The 17,135-nt window shown below is 50.4% G+C and overlaps 1 protein-coding gene across 1 annotated transcript in view; it reads right to left on the reverse strand.

The window, feature by feature from the left end:
• Positions 1–3,785: 3,785 nt before the first annotated feature.
• LOC139057058 (uncharacterized) overlaps positions 3,786–17,135 on the reverse strand; it is a 322,046-nt gene continuing 308,696 nt past the window's right edge. Inside the window, exon 7 of the mRNA XM_070534850.1 lies at positions 3,786–3,916. The gene's annotated coding sequence lies outside the window, so the exon portion shown is untranslated. The remainder of the gene's footprint in view (positions 3,917–17,135) is intronic.

Here is a 17,135-nt window from a genome sequence, read left to right on the forward strand (position 1 = left end):
ATCTGCGTAAGAAATAGGCAGCGGGTAAGCATGATGCTCGTACTGCTGCCACCTATGAGCGACGTCACAGCACTGCCATGTACGTAAGCACACAAGTGCGATATGCGGAGACACTCCTGCTGGGAGCACGGCGCACGCGAAGAGGAGCGGCGCACCACGATCGTCAGCGCGCATTTGAGGCATGGCGCTTCTCAGTTCAATATGTCCAGACCTGGTAAGGGGACCCTTTAACGCGATTTATGTACCTCGAATATATGAACACATTCATATAAGGCGCATTTTTGACTATTCTTAATTCTTTACAGAAAAATAAAATGAAGCCAATGGAATGTTGCACACATACACGTTGATGCCTTTAAGGAACTCCTCACAAAAGCTTTTTTGTGCCCGTTTACCCACGTTTTAAGTTTACAACGGACTTGTTCAGTCCGTCCACTGATGTGAGAAAACGTCGGAGTAACTCACGGCCTGTCAACAATCGTACAGCAGCATGCATGTGGAGGGCACTTGAGAAACTTGCTGACAACCTAATATTAGCAGTATTATGAGCCCTCAAGGCAGATTTCTACTTCAGGTATTCACGATACAATAGCTAAATAGATGCCTGAAATAAATACGAACATCAACGCTGTACATACTGGGGTGGCACTGGTAAAAACACATTGTGAGGCTAGTTGGTGCATAGCTTTCAAAAAATGAGGTGCCAACGGTAACGGCACACTACGAAGGAACAAAAGACAGGACAAGGCGCTAGACGGACAAAGCGCCTTGTCCTGTCTTTTGCTGCTTCTTAGTGTGCCGTTACCGTCGGCGCTTCATTTTTTGAAAGCGTGGCACTGGTAGGGGACGAATGCTACCGCTTGCGCCACTTTTCGTCAATTACGGCTATAAGCACGAGTAACACCATCTCTGGCAGCTGCTCCCAAATCGAGATGCCTGCTAACAGCTAGCAACGACGAATTCACCACATACCGGCCGCCGCGGAAAGCGGAGAATGCACACGTTGTGACAAGTTCCTTGGTTCCCTCAACCTATTTCGCAATATTACGGACAGCAGTCAGGCAGCTCGCCGCTCGACCTCCCGCGCTGCAGCTGCCTTGTATACCGCGATGTTCTCACGGGGACAGCATTACTCGGCTAGGAAAAAACAAAAAGAAGCTTTCCCGCCAAAAACATAACTTTAATAGGGTTTCGGGAAGACCATGACAAAAAGTCTTTTGGAAACATTTTGTAAGATGTTCTAATGATGAAATATAGTCTGACTAGTTTGATGAGGAGTCTATAAGACGCACAAAAAGGTCAAAATATGTTTTACCTAATGCATTTCTGAAATCGACGTTTTTTGGACTTTGTGTGCTACCTGGGTAGTTTGACAAGTTGGCAGCAGTCCCTTTAGTGGCGAAACACCATATATTAATTTGAGGGCAGTTCCTTGTCTTACTCTGCTCTGCATTTTAATATCTATATGCCAAGAAATACACTAGTAATATTGAACATCATCACATACATCCCATAACAACCCAGTACTTTAAGGAACTTTAAAAAAAAGCAGTGCTTAAACTTATTTTTAACATGAGAAAAACTTCTTGCTTGGAACAAATTGCTAATTGAAGTTCCAATTTGCACATTCTCATTTCCTATCTTGCTTTCTTTCCCCTCTTATGTGCAGATTTTGTTTCCCTGTTTCTACGAGAACCTTCACGCAGGACCTCCGACAGCAAGCTTTTGTGTGCAGCCAGTGCTCTTGAACAAAGACTGGACTCCTTCGCTCCGGCCGCATTAATCTTCGGGATCCATGCATGACCGCCTCTGATGCTATTGGTCGCTCTTACGTAAATAACGTAAATAACTATTTAAAACCATTTTTGGTAGGTGTCCAGACATCTTCCTTTTAAGTATGCACCATCCCGACCAGACGGGCTTCCGTCATACTCTCAACTTCACCTCTTCCGGATGAAAATATTGAAAAGTACCATCTGAGAAAAATCTGGCAGAACGAATCTCACGATGAACGTCGACGCTAATGCAATTAGCCTTAAACGCCCTACGTGTTGCCACCGCAGAGACATGAAGTGGCAATCTCGCCGCCAACAAAAATACCAAATGATAACACGGGGCAATATATCTTGTAGTTATTGCACCCCAATTCTAACACCATAGTAGGCTGCGAATTCCATAGGCTGCAAATTCATTGCAATGGTTCTGCCAGTGGCCACGCTCAACGCAGAGGTGTCAATTGCGCATGTCCCTAGCAAAACTTGTTATATTAGTTTTACACGTCTGTTAACCTAATAGGCTCTATCAATATATCATACCCACGTCACACAGACACTCTCAAAGTTCATTCAGCCAAAGATACTTTACTTCAAGGGAAGACACGAGCGGTCAAATGGGCGCATAAAAGAAGGCGTAGTCAAGGGAGCTTTGAATCAAAGGAGTTCACGTTTGTCCTTCGAAATCTCGAGGGAATACTTTTGAGGCTAGAGGCCGTCCGACAGAAGAAAAGAAATTGAAGAAATATGGTAGTTCAATGTTTAACAAATTAAAGCAAGTTTGACTGTATCACGGAAGTTTCTAAGCACTGAAGATTCTCCTCACACCCGCAGCCTCAATCATGAAAGCGCCGGTACACGAGTGCCGGCACGGCCAGTCGCCACAGCAACATCGACGCAGCATGGGTGGCATTTGGTTATCGGTGGTTACGCATCGAAAGGTCCACGTTCTTTTTCTTCTCGTCGTCAGCTTTCTGGTTTCCTTGTCACTTTTGGGTTTCAGAATACGTTGTGGTTTCTGTTATTAGCTTCAGCGGAGACCACCTGGAAACCATGTGGCACTGGCGCATATGCCTTGAAATAATGTTTGTTTGAAAGCTTTGTGCTTCTAACTTCAAAGCATCGTTGCGTGGCCGTGTGACTGGGGTATAAGCCTAATAACTCTATCGGTCTATCATTGTGAAAGTCAATGTTTAATTTGGGACATGGATCCTCAGACCCATACACTAATAGTCCTCTGTGTAAATATGAAGGTCTGTAGCCATTTAAAAAATTAAATTATGGTGTTTACGCGCCATCTCATTATGAAGCTCACCGTAGTGGGGGACTCCGGAAATTGGAACCACGTGGGGTTCTTTAACGTGCACCTATATCTAAGTACACGGGGTTTTTTTTCTCGCATTTTGCACTCGTCGAAATGCGGCCGCCGTGGCCGGAATTCGATCACGCGACCTCGTGCTCAGGAGCTCAGCACCATAGCCAATAAGCACCCAGGGCGGGTATGTAGCCTCTTAGACTGCGGAGCAAAAGCACCTAAGCATTATACATTGTAAAATTTTGTACACCCGTAACGGTGTTTTCTTGTTGCACTAGTAGCACCCCTACCGTTAGGGCTATACAAAAATTTATAGAGGACGACAAAGAGGAATTCTAACTAGACGTGCGATAACAAAACAAGTAGTTGAAAACTATGTAGTCATTCTGAAAGCATTGGGCGCAGGGAAATATCCAGCAGGAGAATTTCAGATGGGTAGATATGGCACTCTTTTGTCGGATATTTCTCTGCGCGCAACGCATTCAGAGCAATTACACAGTTTTCAACTACGTATTTTGTCAGCACACGTCTAGTTAGACCTCCTTTTTGTCGTCGTCTATACATTTTTGTAAGGCCCTAAAGGTGGGGCTGTGACCTGTGCGACAAGAAAACACCCTTAAGGGTGCAAATATGTTTTTGCTGTGTAGATTATGGTATACTGGACGCATCAGGTACATAAAAACAAAAAACAATACAACTGCAAAACATTGCTAGAAGAATTTATTAGCTGAGAATGTATTATTGCACATTCCCTTTCGAGATCGTCAGCAATCTTGATTGTCAGAGGCCTTGGACCCGAGGATGTCCTTTTTAGCAAGTGGTGAAATCACTGCGCATAGAAATTAACACCTATAGAATCATTTGAAAGCAGGAGTGCTAGCCCTACCACTAAATTTGTGCTGAGAAAATAGTGAGCTGGAAGTATTTGCTTCCAAATTGGAATAATGTGGCTGCACCTCTGCCAAACTAATTTAGGACAAAGAGCCACATCGTACCTCAAAATGTTTCGCCACTGAAAAGTGACGGCTCCTGACATGAACAACAAACAGAAAGCACACAAAAACTGCAAAAGATGTTCCGCCTATTACATCAGAACTGCATGCAGATAAGGAAAAATTATAAGCGGAAATTTTGTACGGCAATGCCGGAAACAGGTACGCCATTGCTGCAATACGCGCAACAAACGGGTCGATGACAAAGTACTCCACTAGAAGCATACATAAGCAGACTACCTCCCAGTGGTAGAATCGACGCACTAAATACACCGTACCTCGATGCGCACTAATAGATCGACAAAGCCACAAGGATAAAAAAAATTACATTGCATTGTTTTGAAGTCGCAACAGCATCCACAGATGCATCCACAGTGCGCAGACACTAACACCACGGGCTCCTTAAAAACGCATCGTTCATTCACGAACAAACTGGCACGCCTCGCCTTGACGCAGCAGTCACCAGCGCACGCGTGCTGTGCGCAACTATGGCTACAACTACGGTTACAGTTTTATGTTCTTCCCGCCGATCGTGTTTTCTTTGATGTTGCTTTTGATGTTCATAAACATTACGGCCTTTGCTATACGATAATAAGTTAGCAGTTCAACCCATATGTGCATGCAGCAATAATATATGCTCACTTCCCAAACGAATATACAGGACTAATGAAATTTCAGCTGTAAACCATGGCCGCAAATATTACGCTGTCATAATAACATGGTTGCCGCTACTGCGCCATTGTTCGTAAGCTTACCGGGCACTATGACTGTGCCTTCAAAATATAGCTGCTTTCTTTAAAAGGCGAAAGCTTTAAGTGGCATACTGCAATGGCTCATAGCCGAAAATGCGGCGTCTTGTCCAGTGATACAAAAAAGTAGACGAGTAGTACAAACTATATCATCATCAGAAATGGCTCATACCCCCCCCCCCCCAAAAAAAAAAAGATCTGGAATGGCAAATAACCCCGTAAGCAAGCAAAGCTGGAATGGCTGCATATGAATGAAGAAACGAAAAGAAAAACGAAGGAAAAAAGGAAAAATATTGTTACGCAACCGCCCAACTAGGGCCAGACACTCACGCTCAGTGATGGAATAGTTGCGCTCCGCGGGTGAGAGGAGCCTGCTGGCGTAAGCGATAACACGGTCGTGGCCACGCTGGCGTTGTGCCAGTACTGCTCCAATTCCGTGACCGCTGGCATCAGTACGGACTTCGGTAGGCGCAGAAGGATCGAAATGGGCCAGAACGGGAGGCGTTGTGAGAATGTCGATTAGATGAGAGAATGCAGAGGCCTCGTTATCGCCCCACTGGAAAGGAGCGTCTTTTTTCAAAAGGTCGGTTAGTGGTCGTGCTATGGCGGCGAAATTCCTCACGAAACGGCGGAAGTACGAACAAAGGCCGATGAAGCTGCGCACATCCTTGACACACTTCGGAACAGGGACTTTGGAACAGGAACAGGAACAGGAACAGCACTTGTGTCGTCAAGCCAAAGTTGACCACTGGCAGGCAGACGCAATTCGCCGTAATAGATAAAACTGTATGGGGTACTGTGATCCCGTGTGTAAGGAGGACGTCTTGCATAGGAGCCGCGATGTAGTGACCGTCGGGGACTGGTGGGGATGACACTAGGTCAACGTAGGTCAGTGCCGAAGGTGGCAAGCGAACGAAGTCGGCGGAACTGAGGCGACTGGGGTGGGGTTCAGCAGGATCCAGAACAGGCAGGTCAAGGCGGAGAGTACTGGCGGAACAGTCGATGAGAGCAGAATGTGCGGAGAGGAAGTCTAAGCCGAGGAAGATGTCGTGGGGACAGTGGGCGATGACTGTGAATAGCACGATTGTGGAGCGATCGGCGAAGGAGACGCGGGCGGTACACATACCAATTACGGGGGCTGTTCCGCCATCGGCGACACGGACAACAGGCGTCGTGGCGGGCGTGATAATTTTCTTGAGCCGGTTACGAAGGTCAGCGCTCATTACGGACAAATGCGCTCCAGTGTCTATGAGAGCAGACACAGAAACACCGTCGACTTGCACGTCAAGAAGGTTCAGATGAGTGGGCAAAGTCAGTAGAGGATTTGGCTCCGTAGGGAGCAATGCAGCGTCACCTCGAGGCGCTGCATCGTCTATTTTTCCGGCTGGGAGCGGCGTCCGAAGGGAGTCGGCGAGTAGGAGCGACGGGGCTGGGGAGAGCGAGATTGTCGTCGTTGGGGCGAAGGCGAACGAGAATAGGGGCGGTTCGTTGCAGGAGAAGCAGTGGCGGCATTATCGGAGCGTGCGGCATAGGGACGAGAAGGGCCACCTGAGGGGCGAGAGTAGGCAGTAGAAGTAGACCGGATCGGGGAACTCCAGCGACTACGACAGTACTGAGAAATGTGCCCGATTCGATGACAGTGGAAACAAATAGGCTTGTCGTCAGCAGTGCGCCATTCAGATGGGTTGCGGAAACGTGGTGGGTAAGAAGATGCGGGACGGGGCGAAATCGAAGAAGCCGGGCGGGTATCAGGGCGATGGGCCAAGCAGATGGAGTGAAGACCCATGTTTTCAAACTCCTGGCGGACAACTGCCTGGATCAGTGAGACCGTGACTGCAGATGTGTTGGTGGGACTGGAGTCGAAGGCAGCTGGATAGGCGGCCTCGATCTCACGCCGGACGATCCTGGTAACATCGGCAGTGTTGATTGGACGAGGAGCGTCGGCACAGGAAGATGTCGCTGGGGTGTTGGGCAGACGGGCAAACTGCTGGTCAATACGTCGGCTTTTGGCGAGTTCCAGGCGGCGGCACTCTTTTATAACAGCATCCACCGTGGCTACGTTGTTGCAAACGAGCAAGTTGAAGGCGTCTTCGGCAATGCCTTTGAGGATGTGGGAAACCTTGTCTGACTCAGTCATGTGGGTGTCAACTTTGCGGCACAGAGCCAAGACGTCCTGAATGTACGTGACATAGGGCTCTGTTGACGTCTGCACACGGCCGGAAAGCGCCTTCTGCGCGGCAAGTTGTTGACCGTAGGGGTTGCCGAACAAGTCTCGAAGCTGTGTCTTAAGTGAATCCCAACTGGTGAGCTCATCTTCGTGCGTGCGATACCAAACTCGAGGTGTGCCACCGAGGTAAAAGACGACGTTGGCGAGCATAATAGTAGGGTCCCACCGGTTATTGCGGCTGACGTGTTCATACAGGCTGATCCAGTCATCGACGTCTTCCCCATCGTGGCCCGAGAATACGCCAGGATCACGGGGAGCGGGGAGAGTGATGTAGGTCGGCGAAGTGGCAGCAGGTGTCGGAGCCGGCGGAGTCGGGTTGTCGTCACCGGGAGCCATGAAGGAAGGCTCGACGTACCGTCCACTGCGAAGCTCCGTGACGAGGTACAGGGAACGTCCACCTCCACCAGATATGTAACGTAGGCAGGCGCAGACGAAAAGCTATGTACAAATATATTTACAAGGAAAATACGCTGCGCTTGGCCAAGAGGCGACAGCCCGCGCAAGCTTCTAACCGTCGTCGTCGTCTTCACACTGCTGGCCTTTCGTGATCGCACATATTGTGCCGTAGCAATATCAACATCAAGATTGGCTCATACCATTGCAAAGATGCAATTACTGAATATGAATGAAGAAACGAAAGAAATAAATAACGAATGAAAGAACGAAACAGCAAACGACAAAAAGAACGAAACAAGGAACGAAAGAAAGAAAGAACGAGAGAACAAAGGAAGATAGAACAAATAAAGACAGAAAAGAGGGGACAAAGAGAGAACGAAACAAAACGAAAGCGCGATACGTTTACTTCGCAATACAGCTGGTTATATCTTGCAATAAGTCTGAACCCTCCGATCGAATAACTTAATGCATTACCATGTGTGGAGGGGGGGTTTCTACTTTGCGTGTTACAGGAGAGTAACAGTCTGCGGATTTTTTTTTTAAGTGGGGAAAAATTCACTGAGCTGTAAACACTACCTGTTTCTTGGACGATTTATCGGGACGAGGTTGAACAGAAGCCTAGTTAGGCAACGTCGTCAGTGAGAAAAAATTGGCAAGACCATGTAGGATCACGTCGCTTTCGTGCATGTCGCTGAGCATTAGGGGCCACTTTCACTAGCTGTGTATGCTAAAGCTAATTTAAACCTACGAATGAAGTTGGCTGCACATTTGCGCCGCAGAATTCTTAATGATTCAGCGATAAATTATAAACAATCCTCATGCAAGCAAGCAGTCCCCAAGTCAAATTTTTCATCAACTTTCCACCTTGCATTAAACAAGAGCAAACAAGAGCAGCAGGCGGAGCCTGCAGCTTGCGTGCGCGGCTCACGTTACGCTGTGCGCCGTCCGTGCGAACAGCGCCCGAGGATCGGGCCCCTGTCGCCCTCTATTGGCAACTCTCCCTTTCAGTAGGCGGGCGCCTTCGCCCGACAGGGTCACCGTCAGGTGCTCTAGGCTCTCGGACGCGCTTTGTTCCGCGCCCCTTTGAACCCCTTTTGTGTGGCGAATCTAGCTCGGAAGAGCCTGTGTGGAGGAGCGGGCTTCCCCGGAGCTTTCACCCGTAGCCTGCTACTGCCACCGTAGTGCCCAATCTGTGTTTCGTAAACGAATTTTGCACATAACAGGGAATAAATTCCATTCGTTTGTACCACGGCTGGAGTCGTCTCTACGCCTTGCCGCTGAGTGAGCAAACTCGCCGCGGTGCCCTTTTGCGTGCGCTGTGGAGTGGGGACAAGCTACGTATCTCCTTAAGGCCACGATATAGTCCGGCGTTCTCGGCGCGCCAGGCCGCGGCAGGCGAAGTCGGATACGCTGCGCTAGCGACGCCAGGGGTGCAAGAAATTTGCTCCTCTAGAGTTCGGCGTGCGCGCGCAGCTCGAGGCTGGCGCCATCTGTGCGTCCGGGAGCGCAACTTCACCGCCGCGGCGAACAGCTGTTTACATGGCGCATGCGCGTCTTGCATATACCCTCGCCGTTCGGGTAGCGCGCGCGCTTCTCCTTCCGCGCGCTGTTTGTGCGCCTAAAACGAAAACTTTTGAAAAAAAGAACAGGGTTTTACGTGCGAAAACCACTTTCTGATTATGAGGCACACCGTAGAGGTGGACTCCGAAAATTTCGACCGCCTGGGGTTCTTTAACGTGTACCTAAATCTAAGCACACGGGTGTTTTTCGCATTTCGCCCCCATCGAAATGCGGCCGCCGTGCCTGACAGCCAGAACATCGCACTCATATTGCTAGTACTTCGGCTACGTCAAAAACGGAAGCGGACCATGTATGTACATGCGAAAGCTATTCGACAAGCGCCCTCAACTCGGCGACTACCACCAGCTAGTACAGGAGCTGCGAAATGCAGCTTACCTGTGGCGAGACCACACTGCTTTCGTATAGCTTCCCACGCGTTGTTCTTGCGCTCTGTGTCGCGGTAGTCCATGCGTTTCACATCGTGTACACATGGATGGTTGCTAATCGCTTCAAACAGGCGTCCTCACTAGCGCTGTCATCACACACGGATGTTGAAAAAACCACAGCCGCACTGTCAGTACGCGCACCGCAGGCCGCCATTCTGCCTTCTGCTCGCTGCCGCTACAGCGCGCAGTGCATTCTGGTCTAGCGTCAGCCGCGTGAAATAGAACACGCTCTATCTCCGCGCCGGCGGCGTTATGCTCGCCAAGCGCGCCTGGCCACGCCGGCTACGCCGTGACGCCGGACTGTAGAGTGCGCGCTTTTCACCGACGTCGCTTAACCGCGACGCGCGTGGCCGCGCGCGCGCGTTACGCCGGACTATATCTTGCCCTTTAGACCTTACCTAGATGTTTCCGGGTGCGTTAGCATCAACACTCACACGTATGTGGCACCCAGGTAGGTTTCGGCATGGCGTCGGAGCAGTCCCCTTTGCTGCCCGCGTCGAAGCCTCAGTCCTCCGTTGCGGAAGAGAGAGGGAGAATAAACATTTCTTTCGCAAAGCACGTAGAAAATTTCCTCGATGAGTGGGGCCCTCCGTCCAGGGCTCCATTGCAATGCGCGACCTCGCGAGCCTGCTGGATCAGCCGTTGCTGTTCCTGCTGGCTTGTGCTGAGCAGCGCAGACTCCCAAGAGGAAAGGGTAGGGTTAGGTATGGGAGGAACACCTGAAGGGTTAGGGGATTCCCATATGGAGTGATACGCCGTGGGTTTGGCCCCACAGTGGGGACAATAGGAAGGGTACAGGGTGGGATGAAAGATATGTAGCATGTGGAGACAAGAAAAGGAATTGGTCTACAGTTGCCGCCAGACAGTGACATCTGCCATATTAAGCGAAGGATGAGGAGGGGCATAGCTATCGCGATTTTGTCGGTAGTACTCGAGCGTCTCGGTCTACTGTAGGGGCTCTGGTGGTGCGTCGTTTGGGTTGGACAGCTCTTCCGATGGTGCCCGGCCAGTCAGACCTCGGGCTACCACATTAACGCGTTCATTACCATGGAGAGAGGCGTGTCCAGGAGTCCCGACGATACGCACCCTGTGTAACGTGGCAGGGGGACAGAGGAGAGAATTCGATGTGTGTGTGCAGTCACGAGTCCTTCCGCGAAGGCCCGGCAGGCAGCCTGCGAGTCTTTCACTATGGTGATCGGGGTGTCTTGTGCGGAAAGGGTCGAGGCGTGGGCTATGGCCAGGGCTATTGCCCCTTCCTCTGCTGAGCAGCAGGTTCTGTCGCTTGAGGCGGCGCACAATTCTGCAAGCTCTAGGCATGCTCTTCGTGGCAGCGCTATATGCGCTGTCAGATGCCTAACCGCAGTGGAGTCCTACGGCCCGAGCGGCGCGAGCCCTCTAACTGCGGAGCTGCTTCGTCGGGGCTGGAGGCATTCCACTCCACCGGCGGCTGCGATCCGCTATCCGGCCTTAGTGGGCCTGGCAAGCAACCTTTTCGCAGTTTCGCATGATGTCTCTCCGCCGGTCCCTTCGGGCCACAAGCATGCACGTACCGGCAGGCACTCTGTGAGCGTCGCCCAGAGCAACTGCCACTGCACACCGCAGCCGCGCTGCTGCTGTTGTCGCTCACAAAAATGGCGCAATGTCGGGCTAGTGTGAGGCCTCCCGTGGTGGACGCTAGCCGCCCTAGACCTGCCTGCCCTGCCGAGTGATCACTACGTCGACGGAGTGCCTTTTGACGGAGTGCTTTTGACCGGCACCCCTCCGAGCCAACGCTTCCAAATGAAGCCGGGTCCCTTGTCTGCCATTGCACGAATGCAGCGTGTTCAGGCGGAATTGAGTCACATTAGCCGGCGTCGCCACGCAAAAGTGTGCGCCTGCTGGACCCTATAACATCCATGGGTATAGCATTCAGCAGGCTTGAGCTTCTGGAATCCAAGCGGAACGACCTATTTTGTCAGCAAACTTCTGAGCACCAGCTCCTTTTCCTTCTGGCTCCCTTTCATGTTCTTTTTTTCCTTATGTACAACGTCGTCATTGCCTTGGAAAGATACGGCTGTTATTTTCCGGATGTAATTAAATGTCACCTCTCCTTCCAGTTTATTTCCATCTTCGTCTAGGATATGTTGTATTATTGTTCAAGACTTCCTGACTAAAAAGTTTACGCGTCCCAAAGTACTCTAGGCAGAGCCGTCTTTTTCTCACGTCTTTCTGACAACCAACGTTCCCTTTCTTATTTTATCTCGGCCTGCACCACTATATGAACCACAGTTTTTTTTTCCGGGATATCCCCCATTTTCTGGCTACTTTATACTGTGGCATCTGCGCTTTTTTTTTATCTACCTATGCTCTAGGGATGATTTCTTCCGTTTGGCGATCGCTCCTCGTATCTCCGTGTTCCACCAGTATTTCGGTTTTTTAGAGCGCAGCTCTTTGGCGTCCGTTCCTGGGTTTCGCGTCGTCGTCGGCGTCGTCGTCGTCGTCGGCGTCGGCGTTGTCGGCGTTGTCGTCGGCCTCGTAACCAGCTCGCCTCCGCCGCCGCGCTCCGCCGCCGCGCATGCGCCGCTGCTCCGCCGCCGCGCATGCGCGCTGTCGGCTCTCCGGGCGAGGGAGGATGATGGAAGGGAGGAGGAGAGACTGTGGAGGAGGGCTGGCTACACAAATGGCTCTTTGGCGTCCGTTCCTGGGTTTCGCGTTGTCGTCGGCCTCATAACCAGCTCCGCCCCCCTTTCATCCCCCCAGCGCTAGCAGCGACCGACTGATACCGCTTTCGTGAGTCCGCTACCGCACTCACGAAAGACGTCGTGCACTTCCTGCAACTCGCATTAACCGTCCATCGATCCACACCGATGTTAGTAGTGGGGGACTTTAATGTTGACATAAAGACAAACAGCAATTTCCTAACACTTATGCGGGAGAACATCCCGTTCCTCTCGCTCGTAACGCGTCCCACGGCTGTGACAACCTCGCGAGGCACTTGTATAGATCTCGTCTTTGAGAATCAAGCATTGGTGTACCAAGTCGAACATATATCAGTCTATTTCTCCGACCACAAAGCTTCCTTCATGACTGTCAAGAACTGTTAATGGAGTCTTTGTTAAAGGAATACGTGTGAAAAATAAAAAAAAAATTCTGTGATAGCGCATACATGTGTTGCTCGATTTCTTTGCCTCAATCTATCGAAAAGGTGAAACAGCTTATTTGCTGCGCTCAAATTTCGCATTAGGAAGTAACGTAATCGTCGGTAATTTTTTTTCTTTCCATCGAGGATGTTCCTTCTTTTTCCTCATTTTTGTCGTTATTACTCTTTGAAGCTCACTCTATTCCCACTTTTTACTCGGACATTAGCCACGTTCTTCCTAGACTGTCGTTGCTGTATTTGGTATCTGCTAAGTTATCGAGGAAGATGCAGCGGTGGCTTAGAGGCAGAACATCCACCTCGCGTGCAAGAGGACGGCGGTTCGAATCCCGGTGCCGCGCAATTTTCCACCGGACTAAAAAAAATCCACGTTTTGATAAAATTGCATAAACAAGCCTGCAGTATGCCCTGATCCCGGTGAGCAGAACCGGTAACGCACTCCCTCACCAGAGCAGGATTGGCCACCCTGGTGCAGTACTTGGCCACAACGCTAGAACGTTGTCTAGTGAGGCGAGTCTAGCAGTGCTATTAGAACACAGTAAATGGGATATAATAGGGCTCAGTGAAGTTAGGAGGACGAAATAAGCATATACAGTGCTAAAAAGCGCGCACGTCCTGTGCTACCGGGGCTCAGCGGAGAGACGAGAACTAGGAGTCGGATTCCTGATACTATACTGACTATAGCTATAACTGAGACTATAACTGAGACTATATATAACTAAGACTATAGCTGGTAACATAAAGCAATTCTATAGCAGTAACGAGCGGGTGGCAGGTCTTGCTGTGAGACATAATAACAGGTACAAATTGAAGGTCGTACAGGTCTACGCCCTTACATCCAGTCATGATGACCAGGAAGTGGAAAGCTTCTATGAAGACGTGGAATCGGCGATGGCTAAAATCAAAACAAAATACACTATACTGATGGGCGACTTCAATGCCAGGGTAGCCAAAACGCAGGCGGGATACAAGTCAGTGGGGGAATATGGCATATGCACTAGGAATAGCAGGGGAGAGTTATAAGTTGAGTTTGCAGAACAGAATAATGTGTGGATGATGAGTACCTTCTTCCGCAAGCGGGATAGCCGAAAGCGGACGTGGAAGAGCCCGAATGGCGAGACTAGAAATGAAATAGACCTTATACTCTGCGCTGACCGTGGCATCATACAAGATGTGAATGTGCTCGGCAAGGTGCGCTGCAGTGAGCATAGGATGGTAAGAACTCAAATTAGCCTAGACTTGAGGAGGGAACGGAAGAAACTGGTACATAAGAAGCCGATCAATGAGTTAGCGGCAAGATGAAAAATAGAGGAATTCCAGATCAAGCTCCAGAACAGATATTCGGCCTTAACTCAGGAAGAGGACCTCAGTGTTAAAGATAAGAACGACATTCTTATGGGCATCATTCAGAAGTGTGCAATAGAAGTAGGTGGTTACTCCGTTAGACAGGATGCCAGTAAGCTATCACCGGAGACGGAAGATCTGATCAAGAAACGCCAATGCATGAAAACCTCTAATCTTACAGCTTGAAATGAACTGGCAGAACTTTCTAAATTAATCAACAAGCGTAAGACAGCTGACATAAGGAAGTATAATATGGATAGAATTGAACATGGTCTCATGAACGAAGGAAGCCTAAAAGCAGCGAAGAACAAACTAGGAATAGGCAATAATCAGATGTATGCGTTAAGAGACAAAGCCGGCAATATCATTACTAATATGCATGAGATAGTTCAAGCGGCTAAGGAGTTTTGCAGAGATTTATACAGTACCAGTGGCACCCACGCCGATAATGGAAGAGAGAATGGTCTAGAGGAATATGGAATACCACAAGTAACGCCCGAAGAAGCAAAGAAAACCTTGGGAGCTATGCAAACGGGGAAGGCAGCTGAGGAGGATCAGGTAAAAGCAGATTTGTTGAAAGATAGTGGCAAATTGTTCTAGAAAAACTGGCCACCCTGTATACGCAATGTCTCATGACTTCGAGCGTGCCGGAATCTTGGAAGAACACTAACATAATCCTAATCCATAGGAAAGGGGACGCCAAAGACCGGTGCCGATTATCATCTTCAGTGGAATTCCATTCCACGTGACAAGTTTTTGTATGGGCGGAACCAGACATTCATGATTTTTAATGACCATATTTTCAACGCATTGCTGCCGCTCTCTTGAATTTCAGCTGAACATTCGGTTATCGCCAAGGTTCGATAGAGCATACTGTTCGTGAGCATACTCGCGCCATGTGACCTTGTCGCCCGTATTTAAAACACCGGTGCCTTCGCAGCAAGCACGCAATGGCTTGATGCCCCTGTCTGCCACAGCAGCTACATTGTTGCACTGACATACTCGGTTCATTTCTTGATATTGCGGGTTCCCCTTTCCGCTGAAAGTTGAGCCCATCGACGGCGTCACCTTGACTGTTCATCTGCTGCGAACCTAGCTCTGCGCTTTGTCCTGCTAAAGCAAGTGCTTCGGCTTCCGCAAGAGTCAAATCCTTCTTCGCTAGTAGCTGTTTCTGCAAGTTTTTCGACCGCACTCCGCAAGCGATGCGATCCCTCAGCATTCGCTGCAACATCGAAGAGAAATTGCAGTTATGGGCTATTCTGCTATTCTACGAATGTCTGCGATAAACACCTGCATAGACTCTCCTTCTTGTTGGCTTCGATGAAAGAACTTCAAACTTTCCGACATCTCGTTAGGAGACGCATCATAGTGCTCATTCAAGGTTGAAACGATTTCATAGCTTAGCGACATCGCTTTTCTTGGCGCTACTCTACCACAAAGGATCTCCACGGTCCTAGATCCTAACGCCGCAACCAACAAGGCTCTCTTCTTGGCGTCGTCTGTAACCTCGTTTGCTTCAAAGTAAACGTCCACTTTTACGAGATATGCGTGCCACTTATCTGTGTCCTCTATAAAATCCGGAAGTTTCAGAGCCATGGCCGTGGCTGGGCTGATGGGCGTCTTCGTGTCGTGGCTTGTGCCCGGCCGCTGTTGCGTATCCGCGGGGGTTCTCGTGGCCACAGTTAGGATGGTTGAAGGGTGGAGGCAACACCCCTCCCGTAGTGAATGAGAAAGTCGTACCAGCCGAAGCAGCAGAAGCTTGATGTGGACGAGTTGGTTTTGCGTACACAATGAAAAGAGCGCTACGACGACGCACACAGCCGTACATGTTGTTTTTTTAGTCCGCGTCTTCGCAGCGCTCTTTTCATTAAGTACCAGCCGAAGAACGCGGGGTTTATTCACGCTCGGAAATATAAAGAAAAGGGAGAGGGAAGGTGTGACAGAAAAAGTACGCACGTGCGCACTGAAGGAAATAGCTTGCTTGTCATGTTCATGGGTTACCGCAGAGGTCAAGCTTGGAAAACTTCTGTCCACCAGACAACGCTGACCAGAGATCTTCCATCCGGGGCAACAGGTACTTCTCGACGGTAGAGACGCGGTTGATGCTAACCTTGAAATCTCCGCACATCCTGACACTGCCGCCTCGCTTGAGGAGTGGTACGATAGGAGCGGCCCATTCTGGCATTTTGACGGGCACCAGGATGCCCTCTCGCTATAACCGTTGCAGCTCCTGGGTGACCCTATCCTTCAGGACGAACGGCAGTGGGCGAGGCTTAAAAAACGTGGCCAGGCACCCTGAGGTACATAGGTGCCAACCATCGTGCCGGCGAATGTGCCCATCCCTGGCTGGAACAGGTACTTGAACTCGGTCAGGAGCCTGGGGACGTATTTCACCACATGTAGGCTGGCTTCCTGGTACTTTGGCACACGAACGCCCGTGCATAAATCCAGTTTCGGCCCAGCAGCGTCGGCGACGACCCCTTGGTTAAGTAGAGGGGAAGGGTTTCCTCCCTGTCGACAAAGCCAACGCTGACCTGTGCCTGACCCTGAACCAGGGAGAGCTGCCCGGAGTAGCTGTGCAGCATCACGCCCGAAGCCCCGACGGACACGCAGGGGAAGGTACGCTTGAACCGTTGCCCGGCCATGACAGACACGCTGACCCCTGTGTCCAGCTCCATGGAAATGGGGTGCCCGCAGATTTCGGCGGACAGCATGTACGGCGGCACAGACAATGGTACAAGGTCTGTGTACCACATGTCAAAAATCAGTGGGCCCTCAGCCACGACGTGGAGCCTGGCCGAGGAAGAGCTTGAGCCTGCTGCCGCACGCCCCCTTGAACCAGGCTGCTACTGTTGCTGTGCTGTTCGTCCTCCCACTTCGGCATACACGTGCAAGGTGCCCGGTTTTCCCGCACGTAAAACATTGTGTTTGAGAGAAGTGGCCCTGTGAGGAGGAGTGGGCACCACCACAACGACCGCAGGTACTGCCTTTTGTCGCCAACTTGTTAACCGACGCTTCCGCCGACGGTGAACCAGTCGCACGGGAAATCTCGCCGGCGTCCTTGGCGGCAGCTTCCATTGCCAGCGCTGCCTTCACGGCGTCGTCCAGCGAGGGGTCGGGAAGCTCCAGGAGTCGCGTCTGCGTGGCGGGGTTGTTGATGCCGCAGACAAAACTGTCCCGGAGCAACGAGTCCAGGGG

This window comes from Dermacentor albipictus, chromosome 3, assembly GCF_038994185.2.
Source record: "Dermacentor albipictus isolate Rhodes 1998 colony chromosome 3, USDA_Dalb.pri_finalv2, whole genome shotgun sequence".
Taxonomy (NCBI): domain Eukaryota; kingdom Metazoa; phylum Arthropoda; class Arachnida; order Ixodida; family Ixodidae; genus Dermacentor; species Dermacentor albipictus.